General features: G+C 37.3%; 1 protein-coding gene across 6 annotated transcripts in view; it reads left to right on the top strand.

Annotated features, from left to right (window-relative positions):
* The first annotated feature begins 5877 nt into the window (after positions 1-5877).
* The window catches only part of CBLN2 (cerebellin 2 precursor), a 100056-nt gene continuing 78815 nt past the window's right edge, over positions 5878-27118 (top strand). For 4 of the 6 annotated variants that reach the window (XM_063795857.1, XM_063795860.1, XM_063795858.1 and 1 more), the window contains exon 1: positions 5878-6068. The gene's annotated coding sequence lies outside the window, so the exon portion shown is untranslated. The remainder of the gene's footprint in view (positions 6069-27118) is intronic. The other 2 variants (XM_063795859.1, XM_063795862.1) reach the window with 1 other exon arrangement.

Here is a 27118-nt window from a genome sequence, read left to right as displayed (position 1 = left end):
TATTACACCAGTTTTACAGAGGAGGAAATCCAGTCCAGTCACGTGTTTAACAGGTGGCATTGTTAGGATAAAAACCCAGCTAAGTGTGATTGAGCCTGAGTTTTAATTATTCTCTTTATGTGGCTTAGGTTTTAGTAAGTCCAAGAGGAGCCAGTAAAGGCTTTAGTGTAGGAAGGTAATATAAATAGGACTGTATTTTAGGATCATTCTGATAGCTCTAGTGCATTGGATAGATTTATTAGAGATAATTAGAAACTGGAGCACAATGAAGAGGTTATTGCAAGTATTGGAGATTTGAACCATGATAGATGTCCTGGGATTAGAAATATTTCCAAGGTAGATACACCCAGGAGAGTGGATATTGAGTTAGTGAGAAATCAAAGACAATGGTGATATTTCAGAGCATGTAGGAATTTTTTTTTTTTTTGAGACGGAGTCTCGCTCTGACGCCCAGGCTGAAGTGCAGTGGTGCAATCTCGGCTCACTGCAAGCTCCACCTCCCGGGTTCACGCCATTCTCCTGCCTCAGCCTCCCGAGTAGCTGGGACTACAGGTGCCCACCACCACGCCTGGCTAATTTTTTGTATTTTTTAGTAGAGATGGGGTTTCACCGTGTTAGCCAGAATGGTCTCGATTTCCTGACCTCGTGATCTGCCTGCCTCGGCCTCCCAAAGTGCTGGGATTACAGGCGTGAGCCACCGCACCCAGCCAGGATATTGATATCAATATCCAATAGGAAATAAAGTAGGCAAATCTATATTGCTAAGGGCCTGGGAAGGAAGGGGTGGAGAGGACAGGGAGTGGTGATGAACTTGACCTTGAATGTGTCTTAGTTTAAGTTGTTACTTATGAAAATGTAACAGAAATGTTCTACACGTTTTTGTTTTTTTTTAATTAAATCTTGAACTAAAAAGTCAGGAAAAAAACTAGAGTATTCTACATAGAGCCTGTGAGAAATAAATACGCAGCAGCATTTGAGGTAAAGAGAAAATACGTAACTTCAGACTAATAAAAATCAACACAAGATGAATGATGTGAGCTACTTGCAGAATAGTTCCCAAAAATAACCCGTTGTAAAAGTGATCACACAGTGTTCTGGTGATAGAACTAGGTCGTTTTCTGCATCTCAGTGGAAAGTCGGAGGTCTCTTATAACAGAAGGGCATCTTGAATCCAAATGTAACTAAAGTGACATAAGGCGGTGGTGTTGGTGATAGACCTAGCACAGGGAAGTGTTATAATGATGGACACCTACCAGGTGGCTGTAGGAAACTGCATTAGGAGACTGGAGAGTGAGGTTGTGAGTGTCATTCTTGCACTGTCTGGCAGAAAGAATTATCTGATGCTGATAACTAGTCCTGATTATCCAGATAAAAATCACCATCAAAGAGAGAAATGCGATTCATCCAACCACCATGGCTTGATCAAAATTTCGCTGAAAAAATGTTTAACTCTTTTTTTTCTTTTCTCTGACAGCAACCTCCTGGTCATTATTTTGTTTCCAGCAGGAGGAAGGGGTCTTTGACAGCCACTTGGCTCTCAGACATCTCATGAGCTCACAAGGGAGGTTTCTTCCTTGGGTTGTCTTTATCACTGAGAAGTAGATAAAAACAAATTTAAGAAATACCAATATAGCAAAGAAGCTACCGGATTTAGAGTGGCTACATCAAAAAGCAGATGTCGGCCGGGCACGGTGGCTCACGCCTGTAATCCCAGCACTTTGGGAGGCCGAGGTGGGTGGATCACGAGGTCAGGAGATCGAGACCATGGTGAAACCCTGTCTCTACTAAAAAAAAAAATACAAAAAAAATTAGCCAGGCGTGGTGGTGGGCGCCTGTAGTCCCAGCTACTCGGAAGGCTGAGGCAGGAGAATGGTGTGAACCCGGGAGGCGGAGCTTGCAGTGAGCGGAGATTGTGCCACTGCACTCCAGCCTGGGCGACAGAGCAAGACTCCGTCTTAAAAAAAAAAAAAAAAAGGCAGATGTCCCTTAAGGAAAATCCTAAAAAAAAAAAAAAAAAAAAAAAAATCTGGCCCTCTCCTTGTGGCTCTTCTTTAAACATAACAAAGACAGGATAGAGTTAAATTCCTAGGGTAGATGAGATTGCCAGCAGGGTGGGGTGGAAAGTATGAAGATAAGAGACAGAGCCAGAGGCAGAGAGAAATACAGAGACAGAGAATGGAGTTTAAATGTGGAACCTTAGAAAATACTGGTAATGGAGTATTAAGAGGTGGGAATGGGAAAGGATGTGTTAAAGGGTAGAGAGAAGGAACAATCATGAAGGGCAAGAAAATTACCACATCCTAGTAGCCAAGGAGAGAAATGGTTTGCCCAGAGGCCAGGCACAGTGGCTCCTGACTGCAATCCCAGTACTTTGGGAGGCTGAGTTGGAAGGATTGCTTGAGACCAGGAGTTTGAGAACAGCCTGGACAACATAGCAAGACCCTGTCTCAATAAAACTAAAATAAAAATTATCCAGACGTGGTGACTATCACCTGTAGTTCTAGCTACTCAGAAAGCTGAGGCAGGGGGATCACTCAAGTTAGGAGTTCAATATCCTATCTCAAAAAAAAAAAAAAAAGAGTTTGGTGGCCAAATGCAGAAGATAATGTTAGATATGTGAAAATAAGTTCACTGAATTCAGTGAATAGACACCTGAGAAACTCATACAGAATTGTTTGGGTCGGGGTCAGAGGCATAAGTCAGATTGGAAAGGCATGTAGCAGGGCAAGGACATGAAGAATGGTGATGGCAGCCAGTTGTTTTTCAGAAGCTTGATGTTTAGACATAGATAAAAAATGAGACAGTGGCTTGTGGCTTGTGGCTTGAGACAGACTTTTGTATGCTTTCGTAAGACGGGTTTTGCATGGTGGAGGCGCACATGTACATGCATAACTCAGCGGACTGGCATGGAAAGCACAGATTGAGTCTCTTCCCCAGGGTGGAGAGCCACAGTGCTTTCCCAAACAGAAACTGTGCTTTACAATGGAGGCTGTTAAAGGAGATGTCGTTATGCTGGGACAATGCTTCTTGAAATTGCATTTTTAAAAGTAGGTATCTATACCATGTGATGACAACTTTTTGAATCAATGTCACATTTTGAACTTTCATAGCCAGTGTTCGTATTTCCACAAACTTCCCAATGCCAGGACATTGTATATTAGCAAATTCTTCATTGTGGTGAATGAAATGATAAATGTCAGTTTCTTAGCTCTATTAAATGGGATTTTCCCCATATCTCTGTTGTGTTGTAGGTGATACCTGGAGTCATTAACTAGGGCTTATCAAGGAAGTACTGGATTGTTTGAGTGGCAGATGAGGGTTTTACAAATAGCAGATAAATTCAAGTGCCTTTTTTTCAATCTTTGTTTTTCTTGACAGCTCTGCATTATCTAACGCTCCTAATGGCTTTCTTCTTGAATGCCCTCCTCCCAGGAATTTTACTTTCACATTGTGCTGGACCTTATCTCTTTTTCCTGAATCAAATGCCCCTTTTCATTTTTCTAAATTGTCTCTTTTCCCCTTTGCTTCCTCACTTATTTAGGTTTATGTCAATTTTCATCTTATTTCCTCTTTCCTCTCAAGATAGTTTTTCTCAATATCTCATCCAGTCTTATATCTATCTCATTAATATAATTTGTCCTTTTGTTGTATCAGCACTTTTTTTGGGTGCAGCTTTCCAGATTTGATTGCAAAGTCCACCATCCTTTTAACGTGCACATGCATGAAACTCAAATGTGTCATCTTTCCTGATTTAAAAAAGGAGAAGAAAAAAGCTGTTTGACCACATACAAATATTAAAACGTCTATGGTTCAATAATATCATAAGCAAATGAGAAATTAACATAAAATATTTTTATTAAAAATGACCAGGAAAATAATTCATTCTTAAGAAGTTTTATAAACTTTTTTTTTCTTCGTTTTTGAGATGGAGTCTTGCTCTGTTGCCCAGGCTGGAGTGCAGTGGCATGATCTTGGCTCACTGTAACCTCCACCTCCTGGGTTCAAGCAATTCTCTGCCTCAGCCTCCCGAATACCTGGGATTACAGGCACCTGCCACCATACCCAGCTATTTTTTAATTTTTTTTTTAGTAGAGATGGGGTTTCAACATCTGGTCAGGCTGGTCTTGAACTCCTGACCTTGTGATCCACCCAACTCGGCCTCCCAAAGTGCTGGGATTACAGGTGTGAGCCACCGTGCCCGGCCTTGTAAACATATTTTTTAACCAACAACCCGGTAAAAAGAATGGACATGAGCTTACAATTTATACAAGAAAACTATAAATGGCATTAAATGAATAAAAATTATCAATATTCATTTTCATTAGTAAAAAGTGCATAATTTAAATGTTATAAAAATATTTACTCCAAATAAGCAAGTATGAATAAGATAATACTTAATGTGATCAAAAATGCAAAAGAACACTATTATTTAACATATATTAAAATTAGTGTAATTTTTTTCCTAAAGAAAATAATTATCAAGAGACTTAAAAACACTGATAATTATTGACTCAGTTTTTCTATTTCTGGGTTTGTGTGGTTAAGTATAATCACATATATGCACCCAGACATAGACACAATCATTCCTACTTCAATAATAATACATCAGTGTGAACCATCCCTCAGAAAACATTTACCATGATCTTACCATAAATGCTAAGAGATCAAGTCTCACCTGCCTGAACTGAGGTTGACAATTACATCATCTGTATGATACTCATATCTTAGCATTGGTCCTATTAATTCCACAAGAGGCATAAACCTGGACATTCCAGGGAGATGTATGGTAACCCAACTAGTCCAAAGCCCTAAATTATGTGTGTGTTTGTACTGATTTGGGTGGATCCTCTACCTCTATCCTAATCCATGAGGTAGCTGACCTTGAACAAAGACACTGCATGATCATGACAGACATAGCTAAAAGTGTCTAGATTGTCTAAAAATAAAGAAACAACAATGAAGGTATGTAAATGCCTGATTATTCCAGACTATTTTGTTTCGATGCCATGATTTTGAAATATCAAGTTTCGTGTAGAGTCAGTAAGAGTCTATTCAGTGGGTTTCCATCCTGTATGATTAGAATAAAGCCTGACTAGCAATGTCTTACTTGTTAATAGTCTTCAGCATACTTCATCCTGAATACGCCATGCTTGTCTCCTACCCATCTGAAGACATACGTTGTTATACACACACGTACACACACGAATGATATAAACTAAAGATTACAAAAGCACTCATTTGGGCCCAAGGTAGTATTTTTCTAATTAAAACCACTCCACCTTAAGAAAAAAAATTGCAAATTCATGATTTGCATATCAGGATTCATTCCTGAAAGCTTTAATTGCTCAAACGTAATTTGTTGAGTACCCATTTCTGCAAAAAAAAAAAAAAAGGAGCTGTGCCTGAAACTGAACGTTCAAAATAAGATGAGGTCTCTGGAAATTCTTGCAGTCTGATCTGAGAGCTTGGCCTTTTTCTAAGTGGTCTGATAATGTGGTGTCAACACACAGGAGACTCGATCTAGCCAGGAAGCATCCATCAGACAGTCTCATGTTGGGAAAAGTCGTCCGTTCTCTCTCAAATTCTCAAAATACTACTGGATTTTGTTTCTGGCTCACAATACTGCTTGCTTTTGGGTAGTGTAATATCCCATTGCCAAATATTACACTGGCAACTCTACTGATAGCAGTGGATGTGACTTTGACAGAGAAACTGCCCAGGATGTTCTGTTGTAGCATGGGGAGCTATAAGGCATATGTCATTTGAAAAAAAGCACTGCTTGAACAACATATTTCATAACTGTTTTTCCCTTGGCAAGTCTAAAATAGATATGTGGGAAATAGCAGATGAATCACGGGCAGCTTGAAATTTAGTCATAAGCATAAATGTTCTAAGAGTGTACAACAGGACTTTGCGTCCGTCAGTGAGGATAACAAGTCTGTCATTGGATAGATCCTAAGTGAAATTAGATATAAAAGAGAAATGAATTGAATTTACTGGACAACATTCTTCAGATCTGCTGGGACATATTTTCATTTTCTGTGAGTACTGCAATGGATTGGGACAAGGTACGTGTTAAAACTTTAGGCTAGACAGAACGTGAGTATTTTATCCTAGCAAAGGTCAGCTCCCAAAGACTGTGGAATGAACAACAAGGAGATGTGATAAATAATTAAGGACTAAATGTAATGCAAAGTATTTACTTCTGCTTTCTTAATAATAAGTATTCCTTTGGAACTTACTGGAAGCCACAGGCTGTTTTGCAAACCAATTATTTCAGTGGGCGTTTCATTTTCTTACATGTACGATACATTATGCAGGTAGAAATAGCAGGGCCCTCACTCTAAACCTGCGATTTCCACAACCCCTCCAAGCTTTCCTACCACAGTCTTGGGATGCTCACTTCCTTGGTGTTCACATTCTGCTCCGTCGTATCCTTCAAGTCTCGTCTCAGCGGCTGGCTCCTCATCAGAGCTCCGCTGTCTTCTTCAGCGCCTGCCAGTGACTCTGCCTCGTTGCCCCGTTGATTGTTTCCATTATTCATACCACATACTACTCTTGGAAATTATCTTATTTATGGCTTTGGTTTCTGCTTACTGCTTTTCTCCCCTATTTCTCTCAGGGAATGAAAGATCCAGGAGAGGTGGGATGGGGATTCCCCTGTCAATCTCTGGGTAATCGTGGTGCCTGTCGATGGTAGACACTTAATACATGTATTTTGATTTCACTGAATGAAGTCTTTACTTACCAGGTACCAATTCCCCTCCAGGGGAAAATAGCACATAACTTGGGGGCTCACAGAGCCACAGTGATTGTGGTGACAGGAAAAGTCTTCCTGTCACGGTAGCTGTTCATTCACATGTGACATGGAGCACGCTGCTGTCGCTTTCTATTCACGCCAGCCCCTGTGCCCAGAAAAACCACCAGCTGCTGGGGTGTCAGGGCTGTGGCTCTGCTCAGAAAATGTAATCAGAGTCTTAGAGGCTTGCATTTGCTGTCACCAAGTTGACTGCTTAACAATCTGATTCTTTGCAATTCATTCTTCAGGGACTGGTAGCTGGTAACCAGTTCATACCATGTAGATACGTAGGAGGGCCATTTTTTTTTGCTTGTTCTGTGGCACAATCGCCCAACTTTGAGCTGTCTGCAAGTATTTAAACTCATCAAAAATGATTTTTGTCTTTAATAAAATAGAAACATATGTGGAAAATACAGTACAATTGTTTCTCAGAGTTGCTAAGTTTCAAAATTCATATAAGAGGAAAATAAAATTCCCCTTGCTTTCCATTCCCTACCTCATTGCTGCTTCAGCTGTTTTCTCACTGCAACTGGGTTTTTTTTTTTTTTTTTGCAGTTTTGTTTTTAATAAACACTGATTATGATCATGATTACTTGCCTAAATGGGATAAACATTTAAGATTTTTTTTCATGTGTATTGAGCTTCTGCATGACTGAAGCTCATGAAACTGAAGTTTAAATGTGAAAATCCAAGGCCAATTTTGTTGTCAATAGTAAGAATGACAAGAGCTATAAAATTTCAAGTCATGAATTTTTCATACCAGGGTGTTACAAATGTATCTTTACTCCTTACAACAACCATGCCAAGTGGAAACAATTTTCATTCTACATGTGAGAAACCCAGACTCATGGTAGGACTGTGCCATGGAATTTCTTCTAAATGTTTTATTGTATATAGTTTCTCAATCTAAATATAAAGCCAGAGTTGGGTGTTATCTATTGCTTTTGAAGGGAATGAGAAGATAAGCCACCTAAAAATTTTACATGTACCACGGGGAACGGGAGACTTCTAGGGGAGGGTCATTGCCATGTGCATATCCACATATCGTGGATGTTTAGAAAATATTTGTGCCCAGCTGGTGAAATGACCCAAATTTGATAAAGATACAACCATCCCTCACCCTGGATGCTTTTCATGCAGGGAAAGGTGCCCAAACCACTCTGCCATAAAGAACAGAATCATCTGTTTGGCACTTAATCATTAATTTCATTTATCATTTTATTGGCTATGTTACGTTAACTTACCGTGTTGTGACTTGCTAAATAATCAGTTGTGCTTGTTGTATAAGGTGTACTGAGTGAAGAAAATAGATGCTTGCTTATGTAAAAATAAAATTAAACAAAAATGTGAGGTGATTTTCAAGACCTACGTAACTAGTATTTGAATATTTTCAGTGAAGTGTTATTTAGATAATGTTCCATTTTATAAAGAAAATTAAATTTGAATTTGGATAATGTAAATGTCCAAAGATTAACACTATAAATATCACTGGGTATTTTTGACATAGATCATTTATTTGGAAATTTCTAAAATGAAGAAAAGGGTGATTTTACTTTTTCACTGTGAACATCAAACTTTAAAAATAAATAACATATTTGATTCAGGGTAAATTGATGTATCTCCCTCTATATTTCTACCTTAAAAGAATTTTCAGGTAGGCAGATGTTGCATTCCTTTATAGAAACATTTATACTGTCTTTTATTTTTGCTTCCCCATTGATGTGCATGAAGATAATTACATATGATCCCTGACACTTTATTTACCAATATGATGGAATTAAGTATGGTTTGATAATTTGTTTCTTTTAAATGATAACCTAGTGAATTCATTTTTTCAATAAGGTATTTCCATCAAACCTAGTTGGACTTTTAAAGATAAATATCTGAGTCTCTCTTGAATTTTGAATAATTTTGTTGTTTTCAAACTCTCTAAATATTTTACTTGATTTTAAAATAATATTTATTTTCCTAAAAAATGATGTTTTTCTTAAAAGGTTAATATTTTTTCTAAAAATGTCTGCTCCACAGTCTTTTATAAAACATTGTTATAAGTCAGTTGACCTAAGGAAATGAGATAAAATACAAATATGGAAAAGAAAGCCATAATGTGCTGAAGTCGTAGATTTACAACTTTACTTTGAAAGGCATTCTTCATAGCACTTAACACCCCCTAACATTCATTCTTGTGCTTGTTAACTCTAGCCTCCATCCTGTAGAATATAAGAAAATAAAAACAAATTTTTGTGTGTTTTGTTCCATTTTGCATTCATCACTTTGAACAATTAGAACATTTCAGATGCTCAGTACATTGTCGAAAAAAATATTTGTTGACCAAAGTTAGAGACCTTGCTTTTCAAATACTAACAGTGAATAAACTGCATTAGGGAGGTTGAAACTGATTTTATTTTGAGACTGAAATTAATGCTACTTGAGTCCGGTACTCAAGTAGCTTATTTAACTAATTTAATATTAATTGAGCTCAATTGATTGTTTAACAATTTTCCAAGTGGGAACTCTGTGCAGAAAAATATGAGTAAAGGCATTGCTCAGACAACCCATGCCCTCAGGAAAGCACTAACACTAACAAATATAAGCCATGGAAGAAATGGGGGAAAAGGAGGGAAACATGTCTTTGGTCAATTTGATCAAAGAAGAATGGGTTCATCTAGAAAACAAAAACTGCATGGTTCATTTTGCCTGTTTGACTGCATTGGATTTTCCAAATCTCCAAAAGCAAACATGCTTGCAGAAGAGAAGTGTTAAAGAAGAGTGTTTATCTGGACAACTTGTCACTCTTCTTACGCTTAGGGACTTGCAAAATCTGTATGAATAAGCTGTAAAATTTTATTTGAGCATAACTAAAGATTATTACTTTGTAGAAATATCTCCTGGCCACAGGAGGCCACTGTGGCTGCAATTATAAATCCCTGACACCAGCCTGCCATGCAGAATAGTGTAACTAATTTTTAATATTAATACCACTTGTCTAACACTTGGCATGTTATATTATAGAATACTTATCTGCATGTCCATCACATCCTTTGTATTGTAATTCCCTCAGGCCTTATGTGTTCCTACATTCCCAGGAAAGATACAATTTATATTATAATTTTAATAATTATAAGGGTCTTATCCAATTTATCTAGGCCAACTCAGTATCATATGTATCACATAGATTATTTTATAAGGAATAAACAATATTTAATTGAATTAAATTATATCATTGGCCATAATAGAAAGGTTAGTAAATAGATTGAAAAAGAAAGAAGAAATAGTAAATCTCCTTTAACATATTTGGGCAGATTCATAGGCTCCTACAGTAATATCTTTCTACAAACTTACTGTTTACAGAACTTCTTAAAAACCCTTGTATATTCTGGAATGATGAACTTAAGGCATCTGTAAAATCAGTTCTAAAATCACAAAGGGATACATTTTGTTTATGTCTAAACCTTTATTGTGCATACCATAGAAACATTTCCTTCTTTCAGACTATTAAATTATTGGTTATTGTTTTAAAAATGAATTTTTAATTTTTTATTTAACATAACTTAAAGAGAAGTTTGTATATTGCAATAAAAGAGAATTTCTCTAAAACAGGATTCATGAGTAATTTAGTTTGTCCCCTGTGTGATTGCTCTTTAAGAGTTTTATTTGTATTTTTGAGCAATCTGGATTATTTATTTTACTCTCATCAAGATTCATAAACAGTAGAATTGTTGACTGATTTGATTGCTTTTATAATATTTATTAATCTGTGATTTTACGAGAAATGAATTTCGAAGTAAAGAAGAGGTCAGATGCATGTTTATAAAATTCAATTTGCAGTTTAAATCCGCTTAATTAAAATGTTTAAGTACACAAGTTTAGATTATTTGGAAGTGTTCTGTGAAAGCTGAATCAACAAAACAGAGGATAAGGCATATTTAAGATTGTTATCTTTACACAATAACTGTTCTGATTACTTTTCATTAGTTTATTATAGCAGAATGTTTAGAAATTATTTCAGTTGTGTATTCAGGAGAATACCTTTCTACCTATGCATGCCCTTCTTTGCTCTATGAGTTCTCCTGCTGCTCCAGCTATTATAGATACAGTAATAAGCTGGTGATGTTTTAAGCTAGCTACTATCCTGTTACTACTGTGTTTTTGTATTCAACTAAAATGGAGCATTTCTTAAAAGTAACAAATGTAGCCGTGTGTTGGGAAAGTGGTGAGTAACACAGGGCTCTGGTCCTAGGAATAGTCATAGCACAGTGGAGGAGACATCCTATAAACGTAGACATGCAACACAATGTGTTAAAAACTACATTAAAGGTATGCCCACAATGTTTTAACAACACAGATGCTGAATGAAGTAAGTCTGCTTTGCAAAATTTGAGCAACTCTTTGTAAAATAGGTTGATTTCAGTAGATGGAGAGAAAAATTCTAAGGAGAGAAAAGGTGATAATGAAATAAGTAACAATGGCCGTTGATTTTTTTGAATACTTAGTACATACCCGACTTTTTATACTATTACTCAAAATTAGGTAATGAAAAAATCGAAGTGACTTTTTCATTTAACAAACAAGGAAATTGAGCTATAGTTACACTAAGTGAATTGTTTAAAATCACATTGCATTCGTTTGTTCATTTATTCATTAATTTATTCAAAATTTATGTCAAGCACTGTACTAATTACCAGGGATGTGGGACCTGCCTGCAAGGAGCTTCCTATCCTGTAGATCCAGCTACAAAACAGCAGAACCAGCTCTTTGGGGTTCTCTGGATACCAGTCAGTGCTCTTGATCTGCATGGGCAAAGAGAGTTTGAAGTAACCTACTGGTCACAAGTGTGACTGAATCTGAATACCAGTCTATAAATAATAGTGCCTAGAGGGTAACATTTGAAAGAGACATCTGAGCTAAGTTTATTTCTATCATGTTAAGGAGTTTGGACTTCACCTGGTAATCTGATACTGTAAAAAATCTAAAGCAGGTGTGTGACATTATCAGATAGAGTCCTAAGAAGACAGTCATGGCCACATTGTAAAAGAGTGATTAAATGGAGGAGAGCTGGGAGACAAAGTTCACAGCATGAAGGCAGAAAATGAAAACATAATCACAGATGATTAAGTTATTTATAAAGCATATACATACACCCATCAGTGGAGTCTGAGGTATTTAACTTGTTCTATGTTTGGAATGAAAGCTTGCTTGATTTATTTTTGACTTCAATTAAAAAATACTTTTAAATCACTAAATTTTTCCTGGGGCAGTCTTATATATTGAAAACAAACAAACAAGGTAAAACATTACCTTATCAAAAAACAGAGACCTCATTTAAAATTTTGAATCTCTCCTTTATAATTTGTATGAATGATGTTAAACCAGTTACCCTTCAGGGCTTCTCTTATTGATTAATTACACACACCTTACGTATATAAATATTGAAAATGCTTAACAAAGAGTAAGTAAATTATGATTGTTTTTGATCATTACTATTTTTCAACTATGAAAAATACTAATATAACTCTTGATTGTTTTCATTTATAATATTAACTAAAAAATAGTTTCTAACTTAGAAATGGATTGAGGTAAGAGGATAAGAAAAAAGCAAATAGCCTAAAGAGGAGATAAGTCTAATTTTAATTCAAAAAGGCATATTTTAGTACATCAAAATCGTCGATCAGATGATATTAAATTTCTTGTAAATTACATATGTCAATATTTGTAAGCTACTGATTCAGACTTCATCCCTGCTACACTGTGTAGTGCCTAAATTTGAACTGTATTTCCTGAGTGTTTGAACTGTATTTCCTGAGTGTATTTCAGATGAATTTTTGCAGCTCTACTGCTAGTGAGGTGTTTTGAGAAAATTTGGTGTAAGGCAGGAGTGTCAAGCTTTATGAGGGTTGGGTTTTGGCAAACAAAGGTCCTGAGATTCTAATTCCGTGACTTCTATCCCCAGATTTGCCCAAGTCAGTTGAGATGTGACACTGTTATTTTCCATTCCCTGATTCCTTTAGAAATACTGATGTGTGGGAGATAAAGAGTCACCCCATGTTTTCCAAGCACCCAATTCCAGAAAGTGCTTTGTGGATTTGGAACAGATTTTAAAATGAATAATTTTATAAGTTGAGATTAAGCAAAATAGGGAAAGTTTTTTTTTAATACACACTAGCCTTTTCCATTTAAATAACTATAGAGCACCTATAGAATCAGGCTTCAATGTTATAATTTGCAACCCCAAGAAAGTCAAATTGGGACCATATAATTTGAACCAACAGTAGGGATCAAAACAAAATGAAACAAGCTTTCCCTCTTGTCTTCTTTCCAGAGCTTAACTGCCATAAATAGCACCCGAGTTGATATATTCCCATAAGAAGGCCAGTATAGATTGCTTTAGAACGTTCCCGTTGCTAGGCAACAAAAATGCCCATTAAAAAAAGAATGGAGCAGTCTCTTTACTAAAAAAGTTTGCGAAGCATCTAATCTCCTTGTTAGTATGTTTGTGTCGCTGAGGTCCTCCACAGCAAAGTGTATTCCACCCATTTTCTTAGAGAGAGAGAGACAAGCATCCTACTATTAGACAGGTAACAATTTTTCTTCGTTACCGTAAAGATTTTAGTTTTAAGGCAGAAACAATTTAATAACGGCTCTTACACTTCAGTGCTTGAGAATTCAATAAGGCCTATTTTCACACAGCAGGCATATATGGCTTGTATTAATTTCAGAATAAGAATGGATCCATTATTATGTGTTTGAGTAAAGTAGGGGAAAAAATTGTAGTGCAAGAATGTTGGTGTCCTTCAGTTCCACGGGAAGGAAACCAGCAAAGAATTCAACAGATATTAAAATGATTGCAGAGGAAGAAAGAGTTAGTACCTATGAAAGGACATTGGACTACAAATCAAGAGGTTTCATGTTATAATCATATCTGTCAACAGGCTAAGTGTCCTTGTATAAGTCAGTTAAACAGCTTGGATCTCAATTTTCTTGTCTAAATACAGAAAGCCTCTCTCTCTCTCTCTCTCTCTCTCTCTCTCTCTGCATGTGTGTGTGTGGGGGGTGGTTGCGAGTGTTGTGCAGGGTGTGTGTGTGTGTGTGTGTGTGTGTGTGAGATGGAGCAGTAGATATCACCAATGTAATCATCTCTTCTTTCCATAATTATTCATTGACAGTTTACTTCATCAGCGTGCTAGAGAGATTAAACAAATCCCTAACTTTAGGAAGTCTGCTGTGTAATGAAAGAGATAGACAAGTGACATATCAAAAGACAATTATAATGCTAAAAGTAAGGACAGGACTAATCACAATATTTCACTTGGGTTTTCATGCATGAATCCTTTCTATGACCCACTTGAGCTTCCTGTCCACCTTTATACCCCCAGTGCTGCTATCTAGACATCGAATGATAATTCATTTTGTGGTATAAAAAGTGATACCATGCTGGTATATAGTCTTCCAGGGGATTGACAGTTTCATAGGTACAAAATCTTAAGCGTATGAAGCCATGGTAATAGAATTCATACATTTTCAGCTAGTGTAGTCAGATACTTCTACTATATCTAAAATTATATAATGTAAGATTTTGTTTTCCCTTTTTAAGCAATAACAATTTAGCTGCTAATTTTATAACTTCCACTTTGGTATCTTTTGGTTAAGAGACAAGTTGGCTGCTTCAAATGGATTTCCAGTATCTCTGGAATATAAAAAATATAAATATAAAAATTGTGGTATCAGAAATATTTAGAGATCCTTGGAATTGTTTATTTGAAATATTAAGAATAATGAAAACATCTATACAATATTTTTTACATTGTCTTTTCTGTTCTTTAAATAAAGTTACCATCCAGCATTTATGTAATCCTAAGGAAAAAGAAGTCAAGTTACTAGAGAAATATTGCCATCTAGGCTTTCCGAGAGTCCAAACATTATATTTGCAAATAATAAGATGTTTTGAGAGGCCTTCAATTTAAAAGAATTAGCAATAAATTCAGTCAATATAAATCATGAATTCAAAATTAAAGTTAGATTTATTCTTTTTGCCCTACCCAGCATCTCTGAAATGTTTTCATAAAACAATTGTAATCTGTCTTCTTCTTCTACCTAGAAGTCACTAGGCCATTGCTTTTTATTTTTATTTTTTTTAATTAATGAACTGCCTTTTTTTCATCTTCTTTGTTTTCTTTATCTTAATTCCTTTACTCTTATAAAGGATACTAATACTATATATAAGTTTGGGAGTTTTAGTTTCTAGGACATGCTTTTAAATTTTTGATTGTGTTTGTGTGCTTCTCCAATATTCTCTCTGGTTTTATAAAGCAAACCAAGCAGAACAATTATCTTGCACTTCAAATTCTGCTACGTTGTTAGTATAGTTGAAACACTTAAGCACTTTTTTTTATTAATCAACAACAAAAATGGATTTCATTATTCTTAAAAGAAGACCAGTGGACTCTTTAAATTTCTACCTGTAAATATAGCAGATGGTTGGGAAGTCCTCGCTTCTTTGTCTGGGACTGGAACAGCTTAGTTTAGTAAGGTAAATGGGGTCATTTTGTTTGGTCTACAAGGCATATTTAATAGGGTCAAGGTCATAGATTCCATTCCACTTCAATCAGCTTTGCCCCTTTTCATTTCCATGGGCTGAATTTCTAAGTACAGATATCCATCCAACAAATAAATCTATGCACAGGCCAAAGGGGAAATAATGAGAATATGGAGATGGATCCATAAAAACTTGTCACAACTTAAGAAAAACAGAAACGGCTTATAAGCCAGCAGCTAGGAAATGATTGAATAGTGACAAACTGGCTGATTCCTAATGCCAAGAGGATATTTGAAGATGATGCATAAGTGCCTTCAGAAATCAAACATTTGTCCATAAATGTAGAAGACTGTAGGGGACGACGAAATGTGTGAAACAGTTCCCCCTTCAATGAAGGACTGTTGTCTGAGATGACTCAAGTGCTGTTGACATGTCCCTTTGGCTCTCAGCCCTTTCAGAGACTGCCTCACCCCTTTCTCTTGCGGGAGCAGCCCAAATCCATTACCTGATTACTGTGAGGTGGGAAGGAGTATAAAGGCCGGGCCATCTCTGTCCAATGCTGGACAATTCAGACAGGCCAGTCTAGCCCTTGAGCTCCCTGAGGGGTCAGCTGGGGCTGTGATTGGTCCTGAATGACAGCTCAGTTTCTCCCTCTGTCAATTTTTTTGTCCTTCCCATCCTTCCCACACATATGGATCCCAAGAGCCCTCCTTAATAAACATCCCATGTACTAAACTCCAGTGCAGAGCCTGCCTCCTGGAAAACCTGACTGTTGCAAATAGTTTTTCAGTTTCTATTTAATGTCAGAACTGGCTCCATAATTTGCAAGTTCCAATGCAAAATGAACACACAGGGGATCTCTTAAAAAATTGTAAGACTCTAGATGGTGACGCAGAACATTAAACCAAGTGTGGAGTCTTCTACAGGCAAGACCAATGTGATGAGACTGATTGCATGCCCACCAAGGCAGCCCTGTTGAGGTGGAAATCACTGTTGTCATCAAGAATTCAGAGACTACATAATCATATTTCTGATGATTTACCACAGGAGATAATACAAAGACATAAGAAAATGCAAAGAATGGGACAGTTTTAGAGCCATGCAAATAAATTCCTGCTAATAAAATTTGGCCATAGGCATTTTATTAAACACATTGACAAAAAACATAATTTTTTAAATTACTGCATGAAATAGAACAATGTCTGAAGCTATACATATAAGAAATAGAACAACTTTTATTTAAAATTTTGAACTTTTAACACTTGTAGCACAAAAGACAGTGAAATTACTTAAAATTTTAGAAAGGCTCTGATCTTATGTGAGCTAATGTCATGATTACTAATACGTGCAATCACCATTCAAAAGGTTTTAGGATCGTGCTTGCGCATATTTTGATCACTCCCTCTTATTCTCTTGTTATAAATACAGTGTCCTCAAAGTATCTGCCCCTCGGCCTCATGGCCCAGATGATTGTTACAAATAATTACTGGGATTTGGTGAAGCACAACCAACTATGGCGATCAAGATGCCAGTATTCAAAGCAGTAAACAGTATTCAAAGCAAGCAGAGCTCCCCATTCGAAGAGTATTTGAGCAACGCATAGTCCTATTAGGGCCTGCCACGCAGCAACATCTTCTTACATAAATTATTATTATTATATTACTAACAAAAATAGCAATGCAATTATGAAGCCCTCACATAGATATAAAATGTTTTCTGACACATTTCCTTTTTAAAGAAACTCCTCGAATAACATATGTTCTGTACTGTGTGCTATGCTACATTTGCTGAAGAAAAGCAAACAGTCAAAATAGCATCCCGAATATATTTATTTATCCATTCTGCTATTGATTGCCGTTTGGATAAATTTTAGTTTGTGTCTATTAGTGATGCAGTGCATATTTATCCACTTGAATATTCAATGGATATGCAATAGATACTCATTTTTTTAATATTCTGTGTTTTTACACGTGGAATATCACACAACAGTAAAAATAAATCAACTCCAACTGCCTGACACAATATGGATGTCTCACAAAAATAACGTTGAGTGGGAAAGCCAACATGAAAGAGTACACACTGCATGTGTCCATTTATATAAAGTTCAAACACGGGCAAACAAACCTGCAGCATTAGAAGCCAAAATATTGAAATGAGGTGAAAAATCCTTGGGTTCATTTTGGATCACTCGAAAAGAGAGGCTGAGCAGAAGGTTGGATGAAAGCCACAATTCAGTTTCAAGACTTTCTGCCTGAGCTAGTGGTCATCAAATCAGAGAGTCACCATTTGTTGTTTTGTCTTCCTTTTGGCTCCTTCTGGGTCATGAACTAGACTTCTTTTTTGTTGTTGTTTTTCTTTTTTTTGAGGCAGAGTCTCACTCTGTCGCCAAGGTTGGAGCGCAGTGGTGCAATCTTGGCTCACTGCTACCTCTGTCTCCTGGGTTCAAGCAACTCTCCTACCTCAGCCTCCCGAGTAGCTGGGATTACAGGCGCCCGCCACCACGCCCAGCTAATTTTTGCATTTTTAGTAGAGACGGGGTTTTACCATGTTGGCCAGGCTGGTCTCGAACTCCTGACCTCAGGTGATCTACCCGCCTCAACTTCCCAAAGTGGACTTCTTTTTTACACATCAAGGATTGGTGACGATTTTTCAGGTGAGTGTATGGCTAAGGGAATACTTTTCATTGATGTCACCAAAAGAACTCCAAACTAACCTGTCTCTTATTTGAAATTCTGCTAATACCAATATTGTAAAGAGTTGGATTTTTTACGACATTGTCCCTACTGATTAAAAAAAATACTCCCAGGGAAAGTAATAAATTACAACTTCTTCTTTAAGACAGAGATCATTTCTTATTCTTCTTTGTAAACCCAGTGCCTTGTACCAATTTCTGACAAAAAAATAAAAATGAAAAATGTTTGCTGAATGGGAGATAACCCTTCAGTCATTTCATGCTGCCATGAATGAATCCCAGATTCTTTCCTCAGGGATATTTTCTGTTATGGAGACGTTGCTCTCACTGGACCAAAAGGCTGGGGAGTGACGGGCAGCTGGGAAGCTGTGATAAATGACTGGAAATGGACACTGAAAATATGAAAACAAATTGTGCTTTCCACACAACTTTGCCAAGGAGTAGCCTCAATCACAACACATCCAAAATAGTATAAGAACATCTTCAGCATTTGGTCTAACAGACAAGAGTATATGTGTGTGTGTTATATATATATATATATATAGAGAGAGAGAGAGTCATATATATATATAGTCATATATATATATACTCTTCAGCATTTGGTCTAACAGACAAGAGTGTGTATATATATATATATATATATAGTAATACTATATATAATAATACTATAATCATATAATCCTATAATAATAATAGAGTAATACTGTATATTTATATATATAGTATTACTCTCAGACTCATTTACTTATACATTCATTCATTCATGTAACAAATAGTTGCTATGGTGTATCATGCATTGTGTTGGTGCAACTGATACAAGAATGAACAGAAAAAAACATCATGGTTGACCCACTCCTAGAACTTAAAATCTAGGGATAGAGATAAAATTTTAAAAATCACACTAACAACATAAAACTACAAGAGTGGTAAACATTAAGAAGGAACAAGGAGGGTCCCAATTTAGAGAGATGGGGGGGAGGAGGGGCAGAAAGGCTTGATTGTTTGTCCTCCTGAGCGTCCACAGCCCGAGTTACTCTCAGAGTTAACTGGACAAAGACATGAAACTTAGCATGAAATACACAAAGTAGTTATGGCTCAGCCGGCGGTTGTTTTTCAGATTCTCAATATGCCTCTCACCCCTCTGACATTCAGACTCCTGGCTGTTATTTTCCAGAAGATTTTGAGGTAAGCTCTCTATATGAGTTAGAAAATATGCTTCCCAAATCACCATATCCTTAACAAAGGGTGGTAAAAACCTATCTGATGATAAGACTTTATGGAAAGAGGCTGCCTAAAGCACCTTCACTTACTTGTAATAATTCTAAAGTTGGGAAAACAATTTTGTTTTTTTCTTTACTTTTCCTAAATTTTTTACTTTTTCTAAAGCTGCTTCCAATTACCATTTGCCCCATACATTGGTATAACAGGATTTAATACCAGCCTCTTTTAGTATTTGACAATTTTTTAAAACTTTTTATTAAAGTCTTCTTCTCCCCATATTTAAATAGTACGTAAAGTAAAAAGAAATTGCAAGGTGCATTGAGCACTAATTGTCAGACCAATTATTCAATACACACACACATAATTATGTAAGGAAAACATAAGCTATCTCAGAAAATTTAAGCATTTTTAACTATTATGTGATGTACCAAAGTCAGGAATGAAAAAGATAATTAAGATGATAGGTTTTTGGTTTTCTTTTTGAGACAGTCTCACTCTGTCGCCCAGGATGGAGTGCAGTGGCACAATCTTGACTCACTGCAAACTCTGCCTCCTGGGTTCAAGTAATTATTGTGCCTCAGCCTCCTGAGTAGCTGGGATTATGGGCATGTGCCACCACCCCTAGATAATTTTTGTATTTTTAGCAGAGATGGGGTTTTACCATGTTGGCAAAGCTGGTCTTGAACTCCCTACCTCAAGTGATCCGCCCACCTCGGCTTCCCAAAGTGCTGGCATTACAGGAAGATAGTTTTAGTTAGGGTAATTGCAATAGCAAGTGAAACATCTCAAAGAGGGAAAAAAACATGAGGTTTTACAAAGGAAAGGTGTTAAGAGGGAGGGTGGAGACGGGTCTGGAGTATGCAAGGGCAGGATGGTCCTTTGTGGTTAGCCATTTTCCTAAATTAAAAAAAAAAAAAAGAGGGGGTTGGATTTCTTAACCCTCATTGATCTCTGAAAGTGCTGAACTCAGACAAATTCAGCGTTGTCAGTCCTCCTATGTGTCCACTGTGAGTCAGTGAGCATTACTGAGCATGTCATAGACTTTCTGAATGAGATGAAGAGAGTTTAAGAAATAATCACTGAAAGGCTCTTGTTGAGGATGTTTCTAAAAAATTCAACTGGTTTGCAGAAACCTCTCGTGAAGGTCCCAGGTGACTTTAGCTCCCAGAGAGCAAGTTATTTACATAAAGGAGGGATTCCTGAAATAAAAAGCAGAAGTATTTTTAAGGGCTATACTAAAGATCCAGGAGTTGAACTCCGAGAGCGATCAGTCCGGTGAATTCTAGAAGATTGGTGTAAGCAAATCCCTTGTCATGCCGCAGCACTTCTTGAGTTTCTTGAAGCTCTCAGGCTGGGATGCTGATGCCCTTGGTAATGTTGTTCACAATCCAAGTCCCCTCTCATATGAGGGCATGCGTGTCCTGAGCATTTCTTCAAACTACATTAGTAGTTTATAGACAAGCAGCTTGTCCAGGGCGAACTCAGGCCAGTGGTGGTCTGCAGAGTGATGAGGTTTCTGAGGTTAATACAAAGTCATCAAGCTTCAGCTCTTAGGGCTTCTTCAGATCCAGAGACAGCTTCCAGGCCACAAAGAGACCCAGTAAGGGATCTGGACAGCTCGGTTTTAGTCTTCAGTGACTTCAAATCAAGTACAAATGAGAAAAACTGGAGAAGGTCATTTGGAGGATAGTGACCTGATATTAAAGAAAATACAGAAAAAGGAAGAATTTTATAAGGATTGTCAGTTTGGGAAAGGTAACATGTTCCAGCCCAATTTGCAGTTAAGTACCAACCCTCCTTTTTCCACAGGGAGGGTAGAAATCAATTAAGTGTTTACCAGGTCATATGGTTTGGATTTGTGTCCCCATCCAAGTCTCATGTCAAATTGTAATCTCCAGTGTTGAAGGAGGGGACTGGTGGGAGGTGGTTGGATGATGGGAGTGAATTTCCCCCATGATGTTCTCATGATAGTGAGTGAGTTCTCACTAGATGTGGTTGTTTAAAAGTGTGTAGCACCTCCCCCTTCGCTCTCTTCCTCCTGCTCCTGTCATGTAAGATGTGCCTCTGATCATGACTGTAAGTTTCCTGAGGCTTCCCCAGCCATGCCTGTACAGTCTGTGGAACTATGAGTCAATTCAACCTCTTTTCTTTATAAATTACCCAGTCCCAGGTAGTTCTTTATAGCAATGCAGGAACAGACTAATACACCAGGCAAAATAGAGTGTACATATCCGTAGTTATGTTTAATTTATAGAGAAGTAGAACATAGCTCAAAGACGATAAGCAGGGATAAAATCTGATAACACGGAGGGGTGTACTGCATGTGATACACGGTTTTCCATTGAGACCTGTCATTTTTCACTACAGCATTTTGATCAAAAGTAACCTCAAAGACAGTGCATTCTTAATCACAAAATAAGGCTGGTCTCTTTAGATTTGCCCTGATTATGTACACAGGTACAGCAAGAATGGTAATTTACCACACAGGCATTCTTATGTTTGCTGTGCTGGAAATTTTTATAAGGGATCTCAGATCAGATATTCGGGAAGCCTGGGAATCTAAGGCAACACTTCTGCACTAGAAATTTGAGCAAATCTCTCTCCTTTCTAGTTTTCAAAATATCCTGATTTCTGGACTTGACAGTAAGTCACTTTTCTTACTCACTCATAAGACTGAGAATCTTGTAAACTGAGTGCCAGGCCAGGTTTCCAAGAGGGCATTGTAAGCATTGGCCCCAGAAAGTCAACCTTAGCTTAAAGTATCTAGTTGCATCTGATTAAATGAGCATCATTCTCAAATATGACATTCCAAGCAAGATCTTGGTTGCATAAGCAATGTTTCTAATTGTGTTCTTTTGACAAGGACATGCAAATAACTATATTATATAATGTGAATGTATGCACAGAACTATATTGCTACAAAAATAAGAACATTCAAGAGGTTCACAATTGTGAGAGTGTTGGGCAAAGAGAAAAATATTTCATTTAAAAATGTTTCATTTCAGTTTACAAAAGCAAAATCTACTGCATTATTCTGAGTTACACATAAGGAGAAAAGTCTTCCTATATATCTATAAAAATAGAAAATTAAAATGCCAATAATACCACAAACAAAACCCACAGCCATCCCTTTTCAGTATCTTCAGTCCAATGTAATTAATGTGTGTTCCACTTGATCTTGGGTTGACAGTCTCATGAATATGAATCCATCGGTTTCTCAGCTGCTTTCTCAACTGAAAAACTGTTTTTTTCCATCAGATTTGGAAACCTTGGCTCACTCCACTGGTAGGTTCTCATTTAAGCAATGATACCATTGGAAACCTATAACCAAACATACATGACATAGTCCTATTTTGCAGGGCTCTGATACAGTCTCCTTTGTTGAGGATGGAAAATTCTGAGCTGTAGTAGATTACCAGAGCTTTTACGAAAGCTTCAGGGTAAAACAAACAATATCTGGAAATGACCAAAGACTTAAAATGGCTGTGGTTAATTTCTTACTTAGAAGGCTAAAAAGTGCAAGGCCTGATGAGATTTGTTTTAAAAAATAATTGAATAGGCAAAGAAATGTGTTGTTTTTGTTGCTTACAACACAAGGTAATAAAGTCAATCCAAAAAGGTTTTAGACAGAATATTTATAAACATAACAATTAATTATTGTCAAAAAGAGGAGATATTCTATGTAATCTTTACAAAGAAACAGCTCAGATATTACATATACTAATCTTGATACATAATATAACACAAATATATCAAGCTTATAGTTCTATCAAAAATATCACGTAAAATATTATGGAAGTCTAGACTAGATCCTCAACACCTGAGTATTAGTAAAATGTCATAAGTAAGTCATGTAAATTCTTAGTCCAAAACCACTGATCTAGAAGATATTAGATTCAAATTAAAGAGGTAAAATTGTGACCAAGTCAATACTTAAATACCTAGAATTATGAATCATAATGCTACAGTGCTGTTGTATAACCCAGGCAAAGCAACACCAGACTCTAACAAATAGAAACATATGAAAGGAAAGGGCACTGGCAAGTTTCCATGTAATTCCAATCCAGCACACAGTTTCTGAGATATTTATATTAACAATATTTTACCCATACCAACTTCACCTAGGGAAAGCTCAGGATCTCTTCTAATTTTCTAGCACTTCCTATGCACTTATCAGTCATAAAGTATCAAATAGATTTGATTATTTATAGCACTTTTCGTTTTATAATGTGAAAAAACACGTTTATGACTGGGGCCATCTGGGTGGTTTCTAAGACAGATTTCCTAGAGAAAATAATAATCCAATTTTGGAAAGGCAAAATATCAAAAGTTGTTGGAAGATCTGAACACTTGAACAAGTTCATGTTGATACAATGATAGAGGCAGGAGGCAAGAAATTCTAGGCAGACGAGGGTGGGTCCCTGGCAAAACCCTGCCTTCAAGCAGAAAATCCTGAAACCCATGGCCCAAAGTGAGAACTTCCATCCCTGTTTTTCTGCTCCAATGTTGCCTTTTCCTATACTACCAACAGCCCACTCTGCCCCCAATCCTGTGCCTATAAAGACCCCAGACTCAGTCAGAGAGAAAGGGAGAAGCAGCTGGACATCTGAAAGAAGGAACTTGACTTCAGAGGGAAGACTTGATGGCTTGATTTCAAAGAAGAGTCCTGCCAGAGATGGCCAGACTTGAGGGGAAGATTACCTGCCCATCCCATTTCCTTTCCAGCTCCCCTTCCTGCTGAGAGCCACTTTTTCATCGTTCAATAAAATTCTCTACATTCACCATCCTTCAATTCGTTCCTGCTACCTCATTTTTCCTGGATGACAGACAAGAGCTCGGGAGCCACAAGTGCAGATACTCAAAAAAAAGGCTGTCACACTGGCCCTTTGCCCTCAGTAGTGGAAGGCAGCCACCCTGTGCAAGAAGGCAAAGGGCTTACTGAACTGTTAACATTTAAGCTGTCCATGGATGGCAGAGCTGAAAGAGCATTGTGGCACGCCCTCTGGGGCTTCAGAGTTGAACAGCCCTACCTGAACACTGCCGTGGGGCCTGCATGGAGTTTGTTCCTGCTGGTGCCCAAAAGCAGACAGCTGGGTCGCTTACTTGCTCACCCATGTGTTCCCCCAACAAGGGGTGGTGAGCTGAGTAAATGAAGTTTGTTCCTGCCAATGCCTAAAAGTGCTCACTTCAGTTCCTGTACTCATTTGCTTGCACGCTGCCTCACATGAGGGTTAGACATTGGTGGACTGAGAAAACAAGGCACCTCTGTCACAAATCCCATTAAGGTGTCAAGAAAATATCCTGCTTCAATATGTTACTAAGAAATAATAATTGGTTATCTATTTAACCTAGGGACAACAAACATATTTTAAAAGTAAAACTAGGAGTTAAGATGATCATAATGACCCTTAGTTCTTCTATAAATGAGAAACCTTTGTTTTCATAAATAATCAAGGGCAAAAACAATCGTACAAACCATAGAAGGTTACTTTGGTAAGATGGAATCTTAGCTAACCAGGTGGATTACACTGAAGGTACAAAAGAAACTTTTCTTTTTTTAAGACGCGTTTATTCAGCATCGTGATCAGATTATTATATTTAGCAATCAACAGCATGGGTACAAAAAATCATCTATATTAAAACCCTTTGTTGGAATGCTTTGTACTTTCCACAGAACAGAAACTAAAACAACCTGTTATACAATTAATCACAAATACAGTCCTTGAAATTTTGCCCATACACATGAGTATTTGTCAAAAACATGGCTTCTTTGTAGCAGCTAGGCCCTGCCACCACTGTGCTTGGCTGAGTTCACAATTCTGTTGTAACCTGTAGCTTCCCCATCACTTCTCTGGCTCTCCTCTCCTGCTAAGCTTTGTTTCCTGACTGTAATTAAAATCTTCTGCCACTGCCATAGCTACTGCTGCTACTGGAACCACCCCAGCCACCTTGGTTTCATGGTTTGGCAAAGTACTGGCTTCCACCACCATAGGGGCTGGAGCTTCTGCCTCCAAAATTTACTCTCTTCATGGGTCCAAAATTTGAAGACTGTTGCAATTGCCAAAATCACTGTAGCTTCCACCACCTCCAAAATTGCTTCCATCATTACCAAATCCATGATGACCATCCCCGCTGCCACCATATCCACCATCACCATGGCTGCCACCAAAGCCACCATGACCACTGAAGTTTCCTCCATGACCAAAGTTGTCATTCCCACCAAAGCCACCTCCATGACCACTGCTAAAGCTTCCAGAACCACTTCAATCTCTTTGGCTGGATGAAGCACTCGCCATCTCTTGCTTTGACAGGGCTTTCCTAACTTTATAGTTGTGGCCATTCACAGAATGGTATTTCTGAATGACAGTCTCATCCACGGAGTCATGGTCATCAAAGATTATGAAGGCAAAGCGCCTTTTCTTGCCACTGCCTCAGTCGGTCATGAGTTCAATCACTTCGATTTTTCCAGACTGTTCAAAATTATCTCTTAGGTGATGTTCTTCAGTGTCTTCTTTAATGCCACCAACACGTATCCTTTTCACAGTTAAGTGGACACCTGGTCTTTGAGAAACTTTTCTTGAGACAGCTTTTTGGTTCCACAACTCTTCCATCCACCTTGTGTGACCTTGCATTCATGGCTGCATCCACCTCCTCCACAGTGGTGCGTGTGACAAACCCAAAGCTCCTGGAGCTCTTGGTGTTTGGATCTCTCAAGACCGCCTAGTTTGTGAGTATTCCACATGGCTCACAGTGGCTCTTCAGGCTCTCATTGGTTGTTTCAGAGCTCAACCCTCCAATGAAGAGCTCCCGCAGCTAATCGGGCTCTTTAGGAGACTCTGACTTAGACATGACAGCAGGGGGAAGAGAGACTTTAACAATGCTTCCTTGGCAGCATCCATGGGCAGAAAGGAGTAAGCTGGCAAAGAGATCTCATAGAAAGGAAACTTTTATAGCCTGTTTTGAAAAGACCAATAATATAAGAAAATTTCAGTAGAACAGAGAGAAAACCAAAATCTAGTTTTACAGCACTAGAATGTTTGATACTCAAACTCTACTTGAAAATCTTATAAATAAACCTATCAAACCTTAACCGGTTTAACCATAACAGCCAAAATTCCCTTTCTGATAACTTTCTAAAATTTTTTCTTCCATTTAATTTTTTTTCCTATAATTTTCTTTTTCTCGTTCTGGAATAAGCAGTCATTTTATTTTACAACATAATTACTCTCTTTTTTCGTAACAAAAACTCATCCAGTATATTTTGCATACCAGGTTGTGCCTCCTTTCCACTATTACTACTAACTGAGTCTCATTCATATATACAGATTATATGTTTTCACAACATTGACTTCTACTTCATAGAGAAAAACAGGAGGAAAATAATTGTGAGCTATCTGTACTCACGCCAGCATTTCACAGCATCCTATATGGTACAACTCCTCAAAGTGGCAAAACTGAACAGGTTCATGAGCATTTGCAAATAAATTTCACCTTTCTATATCATGTAAAACATGTGAGGCAAAATGTCTACATACTTAAAATTATGTTTAGTAATTAATGGTTTAATGTTTTATCTTTCTTAGGATGATCTTGATATCTAATAAAATTCCATTAATTGACTCAATTCAGTATCATTCCAAGGCTTTAGAAATTATCTTGTAACTGATAAACTATAAAACATACTTTATTAAATAAAGTTTGTCAGAATATTGATCTGATTTGCTTATATAACATACACATTTACCTTTTTTTCATAATTTTAACTATTTAGTGGAATTCATGGTAATTCATTCAATCAGTAAACATGTATAAGTTTACTGAGAGCATATCCAAGGAGAATAAGAATGTAAGCTTGTATTATACTTAACATTGG

Source organism: Pan troglodytes, chromosome 17, assembly GCF_028858775.2.
Source record: "Pan troglodytes isolate AG18354 chromosome 17, NHGRI_mPanTro3-v2.0_pri, whole genome shotgun sequence".
NCBI lineage: Eukaryota > Metazoa > Chordata > Mammalia > Primates > Hominidae > Pan > Pan troglodytes.
The sequence above is the reverse complement of the archived record's forward strand: the minus strand, read 5'-3'. Positions and strand labels throughout refer to the sequence as shown.